Source organism: Ischnura elegans, chromosome X (assembly GCF_921293095.1).
Source record: "Ischnura elegans chromosome X, ioIscEleg1.1, whole genome shotgun sequence".
Lineage (NCBI taxonomy): Eukaryota > Metazoa > Arthropoda > Insecta > Odonata > Coenagrionidae > Ischnura > Ischnura elegans.
Genome location: NC_060259.1, coordinates 485,156 through 495,589, shown reverse-complemented (window position 1 = coordinate 495,589; position 10,434 = coordinate 485,156).

Sequence of the window (10,434 nt, the reverse complement as noted above, 5' to 3'; positions counted from 1 at the left end):
TTTTGGTCAGATTGTTTTCAACAGATTGATTCTTCAGAATAACAATAAGTTTTGTCCAAACTATGAATTCAATATAAAGATAAGTCTATTTACTTCCACTTTTCATTAAAATATTCCATCATTATGGTTTTAGAACCACTGATACTGATGCCTAAAAGTCAGTGACCGGTACAGTAAAATCATGACAAGTCCCGAATCGAAGTTTCTAGCCATTACAGTGGATTGCATTTGAAAGAAATCCGCAAAAACAGCATACTATCTTAAACTACAACTCATTACCTATTCAATAAGCACATTTCCACGTTATTTATCCAAACTCAAATATTTGACTTTTGTCCAGCCAGATCGGCCGTTCCGACCACTGTGTGCCGGCCCGTAGTGAGGGGCCCCTCGCCTCAAAAAGGGTGGCCGGCGCGCAACTTTGGATGCAGATATCTCGGCTCACAGGGCTTAAGGGCACGGGAAATTTTGCAAATTCCCATTAATTATGGAACACTACCATCCCACCAAATTTGAACGAAATCGGCGGAGGACACTTCGTGAATGTTCCTTGAGTCTGAGAGAGTGAGTCCCACGGTAATCGATACCCCTTCGTCAAAAACTGACTAGTGAGACCCAAACATTGTTATCTGATATTTTTTTTTATCAACGAATGAATTGGAGCATCGACTACCCAGAAACACCTGCGGGGATATTGGGTTTCGCTACGGAACTGGAGACTTTGGGAAGAGTGGACGAGGAAAAAATGGAATCTCCCTCTTCTCACGAGGGAGTTTCTCACGAACTCGTCGTCTTATTTGGCCTAAGCGTGGGACATGAGAGAGAGAAGAGATGCGACCAGCGTATGCCGATCGCTTCATGATGTACGCGAGCGTTGTGGGGCCCCCGAAGCTCGCCCCCCCCCCCCCCACACGGGGTCCTGTGGATGGCAGATTTCTATAGTGTCGATCCTTCATTAACTGGACTTTCGGCCCTTGCATTCTGCTTGCTGCATCTGTGTGTCTTTAGACCACATCTTCAACATTGTTGAATGTGCCCTTGGCACTAAAAAAGCATTGGAGGATGAATCTCGATATAGGGGACATGACAATTCAAGCGTAAGTAAGGGACCAGTGCAAGTGCCTTTCCAGTGCAAGTGAAGGAGAAAAATGAAAGAAAGTCTGATAGTGAGTGTGTGCATTGCACTCTTAAGTCTAGGAAGAAAAAAAATTATTACATGAGGATGAAAATTCCCTAGAGTAATCTAATTCTAAAATACTTAAATCTTATCGGCTTTACATGGCGCGGGCTGGTGGCCAAATGTCGGTACTGCAGTCATCTTATATTATTTAGTGGAAGTAACACACATTTTATTTTTTTTGAGAGGATATCTTATTTTAGGTTTATTTATTTTTTTGTTGGCAGGTGCCTCATTTCTTTTTTATATTTTTTTTTGTGGACAAATGCCTCTTTTCTTTTCTATATATATTTTCTTGTGGGCAAATGCCTCTTTTCTGGTGTTTTATAGATTTTTTAAAAAGGTTTTCTTTTATATTATATATTTTTTTAAGTAAATCCAATATGTATTTGGGTTTTGATTTTTCCAATACAATTGTTTCTTTTTTTACATTTTATCTTCAACCGGTTGATTGAGCTGATTGCTCTCTCACATGGTGGTTGCTTTAAATTATAACCCTTTCACAGTTATGATATTTAAAATTAAATTAGAGCAAAAGATGATAGGAAAGAACTCGATTTGAGAGAGTTATAATTTCTCGTGTATGTCTGTAGCTTTTGAAGTGTTTTCTTTTAGCTGGGTAATTCCAGAGATCTTTTGTAAGCGTGTTTCGTGGAAGAGAATTGTTCTTTAGTCTTACAGCTTGCGACCGTATGAAGTCGTGAATAGTTGGAACTCTGTTTGGGTTTCTGGTTTCTTTAATTGGTACGAGTCGGGGATTGGTTTGTGATGTAGCGCAAGGTTTTATTTTGGTACTGTTCTAAGCGTTTTCTGTTCTGCAGGGAAGTATTGCCGAAAACTTTACACCCGTACAGCAGCCTTGGTCTAATGATACTCTTCTAGAGTGTTATCTTGTCTCGTCGCGAGATTTGCGAGCGAGAGTTTAATAATGAAGCCATGGCGGCTTTTGCTGCATTGGCTGATTTGAGGGCTTTCGGTACGTGTGTGTTCCAAGTGAGTTTTTGATCGAAATGTATCCCTAAGAATTTGTGTGATTTATCCATTGGTATTGGGAGGGATTTGAAGGTTAGGTTTTTGGAGGGCAGGGGGTCTCAATATTTTTACTAGAATCTCAAAGCCCAGAGAAAACGACAAAGGCGTTTACCAGCTATAAGACTCGAAAGTATTTTTCCTCGCCGTGTTTTTTTCGCCTAAATTGTGTCATTTCGCATGTATTTTGCCGCGGGAGGTAAATGAGTTTTATCTTACGCTAAATGTACACAATAGGGTAGTTTCCTTCATCAATGAAAACGAAAGGTATTGATTGCTATTCGTTACCCACCATTAGTGTATTCCTAATAAACAAATTATTTGGTTTTATAAATACCGGTTTAGACGAATGGCAATGGTCAATTTTTATCCTCATTTGAAAAAGTCACGATTGGTGCCCATGCGATGCCACTCCACCTGACGTCACAGGGACCTAGTTTCTATACGAGTAAATAGGAGTTTTACATCGTCTGAGATTACCAATGCATGCATGAGGGACAGAGCTCAGGGAGACATGTCTTAATAATCACCTATTAAAACAGCCTATGGGCGGAAAGTTTCCATCGTTTGATAGGGTATTAATAATCCTTATTTAAGCCCAGCGCTACCTGCTAGCAGGGTACTTTGCTACCTGCTAGTAGCCTGCATCGCAGCGGCACACATATCCTCGCCCCAAGGTCACCGCCCACTGCGGCAGCGGGAACCGGAATGACGTCACACGATCTTTTCCCAGCATTCATACTTAGCCGTCGCGTTTTCGCGCGCTTGAAATTTTTCACTTTTATTTAATTTATTACTTAGTTTAAGCAAATATAATAGCCCAAAGCTCTATGCGTGTGAGGAGTGCCATGCAGTCTACACCTTCACGCTATAGACGCAATTACTGTGTTGCTAATGTTTATTTCTTGGTATTATAGCCTAAGTTATGCCCGAAGACATAAAGTGTTCATTGAATGTCCTCTTTTGCCGCAATACCCAGACAACAAGGGAGTAAGGGTCCAGGTTTGTAACTATCGTTACGAAAATTAAGAGCGGGTTGCTAAGCCAAAATTGTTTTCCTGTTACGAAAAAAGCAATAACATGAGTCGCCAGACGCTTGCCAGAGGGATACTTTTCTTAGAGGGAACGGAGAGAGAAATTACGATTTCAGATTACAGTTCGTTATTTCTGACTCTTGAGTTTACCCCATGAAAGACAGAAATCATTATTATCATTATAGTATTCTACCGATTAAGGTAGGTTTCCATGGATTACTAAAGAGGTGATCTGGGAGCCTCCCTTTCCTTCCAGCACTGCCTCCCTTGCCTTTCCTTCCCACACAGCAAAGACAGAAATAGGCATGGAATTACTCCTGGAATTCATTGAAAGCCAAGAGCTCTACCCTGGAAATCTATTCCGCTTCCATTGACGGGAGTATCCATTTGGCACAGCGCGCAATCCTAAATGCATGTGCCGATATTTGTGCTTTCATCGCACTCGAAATTGAAGAAATTTACTCGTCGAGGCCTCACTTTAAATAAGCTATCAAATTTTACTTTACTTATTCAGGTTGAAATGTTAAAATCTTGATTAGCACAATGGGTCAAAAAGGTTTCCTACAAATTGGAGGTACTGCCATCGCTTTCGTCGAAAATTAGGCTTCTTCTCTAGTCGTGTAATATTTTAGTCTCGTTGTTAAGTATTATTTGTATTATTGTAAAGTTGCTTGCGTGAAAATATAACCTTAGGCTCCCAAAATATACGTAATTGACTTACCGACTCTCATGTAAGTGTTTGGCAACAAAATGATATCTGCAGCTTTTTAATGGATCCTCCATGGCGAGTTTTCGATAAGGTCAATTTCGTAGGATAGTATGGCGTAGTAAGAAGGGTATCAAGATAGGTGCTTGTGATGTGATTGTGGGGAGTACGCCTTTTTAATCAATCGTGCTTGGTTGCACTCTTTAAAATAATAAATTGGAAAGAGTATGGAAATTATTTTTTCCCCTCAATCGTACTAAGCATTCTCGAATCTGTAACGAATCTCGGCTAAGAGCGAATGATAATACGGTGACAGAGGTATGATATTCATGATTGTTGCGTTAGAATGTCATAAAATAATTAAGAAATTCAGATTTCATGTGAGAGCATTTGGGGCCAACTCCATTTCTTACGGCCTTTTTAAACGGTACATTAACCCGTACAAGTTAATGTCTAAATGTATGAACGCGAAAATGAACACGAAAATGTCCCGTGTAACATTTGAATTCCACTTGACGTGCGTGAATGTATGAACGGAAAATAGAACCTCTTCTAATTTGATTCATGCATGTTCCGTTCCAGTCCGTAAAAATCATTCACGCAAACAAACATTAACTTGTACGTGTTAATGTATCGTATAATTAGGCCAATAAGCACTTTTTATTTCCTTATGTATACCCTTGTTTATACCCAACCCTTAATGTACCTCTCACTAGTGAGTGTTAAAATTTAAAACTTTCTCAACCAATTTCTACACAGAATACTTTCTGCTTTCGATTGCGAAGATATTAAGGCCCGTTGTTCCTGTGGTTGTCTCCAGTAATTCTGTGAAATATTTTGGCGATTGTTAAACTTTTCTCTCCAGACTGGCTTGTAGCCATCTAGCTATACTGGTGAAGTCAGGTGTAAATACACGGAGCATTTTGCGAATGAACCAAGCATGTCATTCCCACCCTCCCATTCAATTGGCAATGAGGCCTAGTCTCCCTTTCATTCTGAAAAATGCGCGAATTCCGAGCAATAAATATGACGGCCATGAAGTGGTGTGACTTCTCTCTCTTCCGATGCGGTGATGGAGAGGACAGGGCCGAAATGGAGGGCGCTCGCTGGATACAACAGGTCCACCGGGATGCTGTGCGGCCTCCCTCCCTCCCCACTTATCTCTCTCACTCTCTCCGTCACCATGGATACGAGGCCACTCCCACCCACCCACCCGCTGGGGACCAACCCCCTCCCCACAGGGATATTGCGTGGGAGGGACAGCGCGCAACACCGCCTACCGCCCAACCCGACGACCTCCGTACGACGAGAAACCCATAAAGAGAACGCGCTCTCGCGCCAAAGAGCGTTCGCAACGATTTTCTTACGTGAATGCGAGGACATTAAACCTTAGGGACGCGGAAGCATGCAATACATATGTATATCGCCTGCAGACTGGGATCAACAAGCGCAGTTGAAATAATAAAAAATTGGAATGCACCATGGAGTGAACACTAGAGTGCCACACCGCTTCAACAACTATAAATATAAAACTACTCCAGGGTTGTACTATTAAAGCAATATCAAAGAGACGAGTGAAACCAGAGGCCACTACAGTTCCAGGATATCCCGATATCAAATATAAAAGAAAAGAAATATCTTAAGGAACGGGTTGGAATAGGAATTGTTCTTTCCCACGGTCATTTATGGACTCATTAAGTCAACAAAGGAGAATACAATGTTGCTGCCATCCAATAAATCCAAAACGTCATTTTACGTTAAGATTATTCAATGTTTAGTTACACGCTTATTATTGTAAACACTACGCACCTCATGACTAATGAGGCTACTTGTGGAGCAGAAGTATGTAGGTGTTGATGTCGATTTAGAGAGCAATGGAGTACACTTTTGAGATGTAAGCGGTTGCCATATTTTATGAGTGCCTCATTTTACACAAATAATCCACTCTCTTTAGTAAAATGATTATTTTGAACTTAGATGCGACCCGCGATCTTTCTCGGCGTCAGCACTTTTCAGCCATTCCGTCAGTGAGTAAACCTCTTCGCAATGAATTTCGCAGTTAGGGGTGAGTTTTTCACGCTGATCTGATTGTGAGACACGGTGCCGGCCAGCCTCAGATGCTAACACCCTCAAAACGCCAACGGACAGCGAAATAATCACTCGGGGTAAGCTTGTCGCGAAAGAGAGGGGCGATCACGAGAAGAGCAAACGATTCCCAAATGCAATCCTCCTCAAACCAACGATAAATACGTCTTCCGGGCAGCCTTCCACTCATCGCTCAGTATCAACACATCATCGGTATATTCTAACAATCAAGTTTCAGAATCTAATAAGGCAAATCAGCATTTTAGAACAAAAAGGAATTTTATTCAATTATATGCTTACCAAATAATAATTACTGACATACATTGACAAACTCAAACAACACGCCCAATTTGGGGACAAATCATGCTCTTTTTATATATTGCCAAAACGTTCGTTGCTATTTTTACTTCATAGAAATGAGTAATTTTTCAATTAATAATCGTAGCAGTAATTATTCGTGTTTAGAATTCAGGAAATTTGGGTACAATACGAATGAAAAATAATGAAAGGAGAGGCAAGTAACCTGAAGCATATTATTGGAGCCCATAGTTATACTTAATATTTGAAATACCCTACATTATTAACTACCTTTGAATCAATCATGCTGATATCTTTAAGTGATTAGTTGTTAAATATTTTGATAAAATGCTATCACTCATAATTTTTTCATTGAAATTTAATTTAAATAAATACCACACAATAGAGAAAGCTGATAATAAGAACCATTCGAGGGCTCTTTAAATTCTACTGCAGGCAAATTCGAGGAGAGTAATGCAAAGTTAGTCGCTCTTATGTAGAAACTGAGCTCTCTCTCTCTTTTCTGTAAATATTTCATTTAGGAATAAAAAGCTTACGGGCTTTTATGAATGTCAGAGAATGAACGTCCATTGTGAGGGAGTGACTACCAGAATTGCCGTGCATGTCCTATTTTCAGTGAGTTTAGTGCATTAAGATTTGCATTTGTTAATATTTTTGTGAACTCATGTGATGGATAAAATACACTATTTAAATCGATTTTTATTAAAGTAAATTCAAGAGGAAGGCTTGAGCTATGGAAATTAAATGGCTCTTTGAATTCTTAAAAAAATGCAAACCCATTGGCTCATCCGTATGAACAATGCTGCTCTCTTACTTCTTGTATTTAGACTCTCTCCTTTCGCAATCAAAGGGTTTTATTTTGATAAATGACAGGGCGTGGAGATGTACTGTGAGTTCTGGACTACCGCGGCGGCGGCAGCTGTGTTGGCTTCCACACGGACTGTGTCTTGTGTGCTGCTGCTCTTCAAGGCCCCTGGAGTGTTCGCTGCGTGCGTTGGAGAGGTCCTACAGTGAGCGTGCTGGACGCACCCGGAGGCGTCAACCGCCGATTGTTGGGCCTTTTCCTGAGAGGGTCTTCGGGGCCCCGACAAATAAAACGGGATCTGCCTTTCGAATTTTCGCCTCTTCAGCGCGCCAATCCTTTGCCGATTCTATTCTGTGGTTTTGTCTGCGATTGTACTGGGAAATGTGCTGAAGATAGATATAAGTAACTGAACCGAATAACGATGAGATTTCTCGCTTGCTCGAGGTTGCGCTATGGATAGCCTCAATAGAATACAGAATAATATTCATAAGAATAAAAATTGGAAGTTATTACGAGTTGCAAATGCTTCCTATTTACAGTGAAGATAACTCTGCGATTAAAAATGTTTATCAGAGTTGCATTTTTGATGGATCATTTAGTCAAGATTCAGGTCTTTCTTTCCATATGAATTTTACTATCGAGTCTCGTCGCCCCCCAAGTTATTTTCCACTTGATGTCAAAAATAGTCCAAAAACAATGCAATTTAAAATGTTTAATTATTAATTAAAAGTTGATAAAAATAAATAAACTATCCCGTATTATTCTAAGGGAAGATATATTCTTTTGGAAAATATGCGTTGAAATTTATGGAAAACCATATTAACGGCTCTCTAGCGAAAGTAAATATTCGATTTTGGCAGAAATTCAGAATTGAAATTTTTTATAATTTTTTCTCGTCTTCAACTGCTTCTAATGATTTATTGGGTGAACCAAATATTTAAATAGCCATAGCTCCTTGATCCTTGGACATTATTCTATCGGACTGTACTATTTTTGTTTACCAAAATAAAAGTGAATATTTAGGGTGTGTCAAGCTTTTTTCGATTTCCGCCCACTGTGCGTCGTTTTCAACATCCCCGCTAGATACTCGCCCCATCCATACCTTCTGTCTCCTCTTTTTTTGCCCTCGTCCGCTCTTCCCAAAATCTCAGTTCCGTAGCGAAAACCGATATCCCCGCAAGTAATGAATACCATAATTAATTCTTCCACAAAATATCAGATAATATGTCTGGGTATGGTTACACATCTCACTCCTCTGGTTTTTTTAATAGGGGGTATCTATTACCGTGGGAATCAGCGCCAAGTAGTTCTCCCAGGGCTGGAGGTAAGGAAGGAAGCGTTATGGGAGGGGGAAGGTTGCGCGCGCACAGCAAAAAATATTCTTTTTTTTCCCGTCGCGTAGATTGCGAAATCCGTCTGAATCCTCAGTAGTTCAGTGAATGCCAACGGTGAAAGCTGGTTTGACAAGTGAGAAGGTTTCATGCTCAATTTAAGTGTTAATATGAAAAGTGTTCACAAAAGTGGTGCGCCAGAAAAGAAATGAGAAGAAAAAAACTTTTATGTTAATTATATTTCATAAACGTAAGTGCTTGAGTGAACAAGAACAGTGGTTCCTGCATCGGTTTACTACACATTGAGAGTTTAAGTACAGATTCAGGTACGTTGAAAATTTCGTATTTTCATTTTACTAGTATAAAAAATACCGTCTTGTGACGCGTTTCGAGTGAATTTCCCGTGCGTTCTTTCTTCTCTTACTAATTGCGTTTATTATTTAATTCGTTTTGGACGTGTATTTTAAGTATTTGTGCGCTTAGTTTCTATTTTCAATAAGTATACGTGAGTCAAACAAGGGAAAGAAACGATCTACTACTGCAAAATCTGCCGTAATACACCTGTTACCAAGGGCGGATCTAAGTTTGGACAAAAGGGGGGGGGGACCGGGGGTCTGCCGAAGGGTTTTGTGGATATAGGATATTTGGGATTTTCAAGACTCAAAAACGACGGGTTTTTGCTTATTCTTTGATAAATAAAGACTACTATGCACACGTAGTAAGCAGATTTATCAGTAAAAATTTTATGTTGGTCATCTACATCTACATACTACCCCGCAAGCTGCCTCAATAGGCGTGTGGCTGGGCTGTCAGGACACCCGCCGTATCCATTTATAATGGAAATGTTCTGACGAAATTTCGCCTTGCATTAATTAAAGTCCTTTGTCGCGCGTGGGAGATAACGAATTCCGCACCTATCCCTTCGCCTAAATATCTCACTTATTTTATCGCTTTGGTCGTACATGGAACTGTAGTGGGATTCTATTGTGATGATATCCGTGTCGCTCTTACAATTGAAGATCGCCATTCTTAATATCTCAAGCAATCTAAGCCTAGCGCGCACTCTCCGAGTCTCTAGCGGCTCGCAACTCAATTCGTTTAACAACCGTGTAACGCTTTCTGTACGACAGCAGCAGTTTTTAAAGTGTTCCGAATCTTGACTGTTTGGAGGGAATGAGGCATTCAAGAGGACGGACTCCACGGAAACCTCCGCCGTCTATTTCAAATCTATCTGTGAAATAAAATGATCGGAAAAAGTTAGGAAATTGATCTCCTGAACTATTCTTCTGGATTTACGCGTTGCTTCCCGATTCTTTGACGCATGAATGTTCGCCGTGTTGATATTCCAAACCCTAACTCATCTGCCACTTGAAAGGAGTTCTCGGAAAGACTTATGAATTTAAGTTCGGTATCGAGTCAAATATCAGTCATATTTAAAGAATGTCAGTGGTGTTGAATTGACCTTAATTGATATTGTTTTATTTCTTACCTTATGTGTGTAGAATTGGTTGTATTACTACAGTAATTATTATCTATATTGTGAGTATATTTGCGAGTCTCTGAACACTTAGAAAGGAAAGCAGAAAAAATAATTAAATTATTGAATGGTTCCAATAATATTTGGCATTTACTGAGAAAATATATATTTAATAAATACAGCTTCTCTAATATAAAGATCAAAATAAATGAAAATTTCAAGAATGTATCCTAATGTTATTCCTGTTATTTTTTACTCCACCCAAGGTTTTAATTGGCTAGCTGATTTATATGGGCGAAACAAATTGTTACAAATTATTCTTAAAGAAAATAGTTTGAGATAGTTAATTCAGGCTTAAATTTTTGTGTTAAACGACGCAATTTTGATTGCGCCTTCACACGTACGTCAGACTGCGCAATTCCGTGTACCGTGTAAAACGGCCTTTACATTTACTTCTTCCGCAGGGCTTCCG